We start from the raw sequence: 4,466 nt of genomic DNA, 5'->3' as shown, positions 1-4,466 counted from the left end.
TGAAGACAGCCCTGAGCCTGCCCCTCTGGGCTCGACAGCGTCTGTTCCTTCGTTTTCCCTCCTAAGATGTGGTTTCAAGACCCCCCATTATCCTGGTGCCCCTTCTTGGCCACCTCCCCGGGGGGCGACGGGCTTCTTGCAGCTGGATTTTCCAGCGCTGCCCTGCACACCCTGGGGGACGTGAGGACACGCCTTCTGTTACAAAAGGAAGATGTCATGCATGGAAAGTGTTCCTTAAGGCCAAATACCTCAAAATACCTCCAGCATTTCCAAGTGGGGCATGATGGGTCAGTTTTATTTTTCTCTGTGTGCCCACCCGTATTTGAAAATTTTACCCACTGGGGGATTAAAAAAGGTGAAAAAGTGAGGGGCTTGGGATGAATTCGCTTTAACCAGCTGATAGCGGTGCCTGATGGGGCCTGGCCTTGCAGCGCTCGCTGCCCAGAGCCGGGGACCAGGGAGGGGGAGGGGTCTGTTCCCCAGAAATGGACAGCAGAGGTCAGGTGGGGCCTCCGATACGGAGGGGGACACTTTAGGTGACGGGAGCACCTGTAGCAGAGGTACTGAGCAGGAGAGTGCTTGCCTGGGAGGTGGGGGTGCAGATGCACGAGCTGCGGCAGGGTCCTCCGGGCCCAGGGCCTGGACACAGATGGAAGACTGAAGGCTGTTCCGACGGTGGCGCGCTCCACAGCAAGAGTGACGGGAATTGGAATGGCGGCGGCTGCCTCTGGAGGCGGAGCTGGGTTACTCAGGCTTTCCCAAGCTGGGGCTGTGTCACCTTGGGCAAGTCATTTCCTGTTCCCCAGCCCTGGCTTTCTCCTGTCGGGTGGCATAAAGGCGCTGCGAGGTTTAATGTAGCTGACGCTCCCCACATGCTTAGCCTGGTGCCTGGCACCTGGGGACACCCTGATGATACTCTGCTGGATCGTGTGGTCTTTAATGCGTCTGTGGGTGCTTTAGGCCTATACAGACCTTATCCAGCACTATAACTGCGTGACGCCAAGCGCGTACTGTTCTTTCTCCCATTTTACAGATGCATACACTGAGTCAGAGGTGCAGGACTTGTGTTCGGGGCCGTTGGGCTCCATGCCTGGTCTCTTTCCATGACACCGCCGGCCTTTTAGAAGGTTTGGGGGTGGGACACCTGCCTGGGGGTTGTGCCTGGTGCGGATGGCTCTCAATGGCCTCTGGTTTCCAGAGAACACTTTTTTTTTTTTTAAGATTTTTATTTATTTATTTGACAGAGAGAAAGACAGCCAGTGAGAGAGGGAACACAAGCAGGGGGAGTGGGAGAGGAAGAAGCAGACTGCCAGCAGAGTAGGGAGCCCGATGCGGGGCTTGATCCCAGGACCCTGGGATCATGCCCCGAGCAGAAGGCAGACGCTTAATGACTGAGCCCCCCAGGCGCCCCCCAGAGAACACTTTTTAACCTGATGAGGAAGGCTGCAGTCCTGGGGGTGCTGTCGGTGGGGGCCAGGCCCAAGGGGGCAACGGGCACCACCTGCAGGAGCTCAAGCTTGGGCAGGAGAGTTGGAGTCCTGCCCTCGGGGGGCTGGATGAGCCCCACGAGGGGCTGCAGGCTTCTGTTTCGGCCTGGCCCTCTGGTCTTGTGGGTGCCCTGCCGGCCAGAGTGTGCGGCCGGGGTATATCCCTCTCTCTGGCAGGGCCGGGCTGGGCTCGAGAGGGGTTTCCCAGTCTCGGTGGTGCCCTGGGGCCTCCAGGGCCTCCGTCCGCGGAGGGGCCCCCGCTGCTGCGGACTGTCCGTCCCGGTAGGAAGTGCTGGCTGCACAGGCTTCTCAGGGCCCTGCCTGTGCCCTGCTCACCCCCAGACTGGGGTGTGGGATCGGCAGTGATCAGTACCAACAAGGGAGATCTGGTGGGCCTGGGAAGGAGCCCAGCCCCTGGACCCCCGTGTGTGGGATGCTGTAGGTGCTTCGGTCCTTGGGCCTCAGCCTTCTCCTCTGTGACACGGACACGCATTGTTGCCGTCCCGACCCAACACCCTGACCCATCAGCAAACGAGACTGCTTCAGGGTGTGAGAGTGTGCTGAGTGCAGGAAAGCTCCACGCACACGCCAGGGGCTTCGTTGGTGGAAGGACGTTGGCAGGTTTTTCGAGCCAAGACTGGCACCGCGGCCGCCCTCCGCTTCACCGCCTGCGGGGCTCTCACTGGGCACCCGGCACCTGCTCTGTCTCCTTCCGCGTCATCTCGTCGCCTCCTCCAGGTACCTCTGAGGAGTTGATGTGCATATCGTCCCACTTGACTTCTGAGAAATTGAGGCCCAGAGAGAGACACCGCATGCCCGGTGTCACACAGCGGGTTAGTGTTGGAGCCAGGCTTCGAAGCCAGGGTCAGTCTGACCCTCTTAGCTGTTGAAGTTTCCTGCCTGGGAAATCTTATGGGCCAAATCCACTGCTGAGTATCCCTGCGGAAGCATGGAGAAGAGTGCAGACTGAGGCACGCGGGGCCAAAGACCTGAGCTCCGTGCTGTAGAGGCAGCCCCTCCGTGGCTGTCTGCCATGGGGTGAGGAGCCTGGGAGCAAGGGGACGAGATGGGTCTCTGCTTCTGGACTAGTCTCCAGGTCCCCGGGACTCTCCTGCCCATGTGGCCCCAGACCACTCTGGGCCTCTGTGGGCCCCTTCCCATGTTTGCTTCCCAAGGGTGGACAGAGCTTCTGTGGGCCTTCAACCCCAATCCCAGGGTTGAAGAGGGGCAAGGAGTACTGTTTGCAGGGAGTAAGGCGTGGGTAGGGCCTGGACCTGTGGGGGCCCTCTGGGGAAGGGAAGGAGTGGAGGGTGGAAAGAAGGGGTGTAGCCTGTGGGCCGGGGTGTTACAGGTGGGCCCGGGAAAGGGCTGGGTTCTGCCGGCTGGTGGCCGCCTGACAGAGGGGTGAGCTCCCATGTTTGCCCTGCCCTGTAGTCCTGGGCGGGCACCCTAGGCCCAAAGCCCTGGTGTCCTTGTCACCAGCCTTCAGACCATGCTTCAGGTGCCATGGGGCTAAACGGAGGCACTAGATATAGTCCATAAGAACAGGGAGCATGAGTGGTTTTTCTTGGCTCTATAAACCCACCTAGAGAGCCCCACCTTCTCCCCTGGGGAGCCGGGCTGTGGGCCTTGCTGGAAGAAGGTGTCTACGTTTTGCAGGTGCCGGATGCAGACCTGGACCTTGGAGCCTTCCTCATGGACTGTCCTCTCCTGTCATCCTTTGGTCAGCTTCCTGGAGTTCCGGGGGCAGGGGGCCTGGGCGTGCAGTTTGCTTCCACCACCCACACCTGTGCCACCTGCCCTCTCCCTGAGGCCCCTGCGCCTGGTGAGGGACTGAGATCCCGCCGGGGGAGAGCCTGTGTGGGAGCCCCGGCCTGCCCCGCGCTGCACCGAGCAGCCTCCCCCGGGGCCCCAGGGCCGGCCCCTGCCAGCAGCGGGCCAGATGTGTTTTCTCGGATGGTGTAGGGGGAGCTTCTTCTGTGTGGGTGTCCTCGCATGATGTGTGGGCTGCTATGTTTTGATCGAAGGGAGCCAAACTGATTTTCCTGGCCCATCCAAAGCAGAAAGTTAAATAAACACAGCCAAGTATTATCACAGGACGCGAGGAAAATGAACTCTGTCCCCACGGGCGGCCCACATCTGGCAAGCGCTGGGCCTCTCCGGGCTGTGGGATGAGACAGATGTGATTGATGGTAGGAAGGCCTTGCTGTACTCCCCACCCAGGGACATGGCCTCCTCCTTCCAGGGCTGTGTGCCATTCCTGGGTCTGGGGGTCCTGTGGGGGGCTTGTCTCCAGCTGCATCCCTTGCCTTCCGCCAGGCCCTTTGGGGCTTTGCCTTCAGTGGGGCTCCCCCTTTGGCTTTCGGAAGCTGCTTTTCTCTGGCCCATCCTGGTACTCTCAATGGAAGTGCAGCCTGTGAAAGAGGCCCATGCCCCTGAGGCCCAAGCACCCAGCCCTGGTGCGGGGAGGTGACCGGCGTACTTGGGACGCAGGCCGACTTGTCAGAATTTTCCATCCCTCTGCTCAAGGTCTTGGTGGGCCTATGAGCCACATGCGGGGGGAAGAGTCTGTAGTTGGCGTGTCCCCTGCCAACCTCTGCTCAGCACTAGCCCTGTCACCTGACATTCAGCCCTCACTGAACTGAAGAGGGCTGGACTGCTTCCCGGAGTTCCATATAGGACAAGGGATGGGAACTCTGGGCTGGGAGGAAGTGAGCAGTGTGACATTCCACATTCCCGATTCCTGCCTTGACTCAGGTGGTCCGTAGGCAAACGAGGGTTGTCCGTCACCCCATACTTATATGTTTATTCTATTTTCCATTAGGCAAGTGTTACTTGATATGTTTATTCTAATATCTATTAGGAAAATTGTAAGTAGCACACTAGTTGTGCGATTTCATGGGCAGTGTCCTTCGGAGGCGAGAAGAGAAGGTATTTAAGCAAAGGAGGGAAGCCGAGGTAAAGAAAAGCAGTCTATAA

This window comes from Ursus maritimus, unplaced genomic scaffold, assembly GCF_017311325.1.
Source record: "Ursus maritimus isolate PB19 unplaced genomic scaffold, ASM1731132v1 scaffold_19, whole genome shotgun sequence".
In the NCBI taxonomy this organism is placed as follows: Eukaryota; Metazoa; Chordata; class Mammalia; order Carnivora; family Ursidae; genus Ursus; species Ursus maritimus.
The sequence above is the reverse complement of the archived record's forward strand: the minus strand, read 5'-3'. Positions refer to the sequence as shown.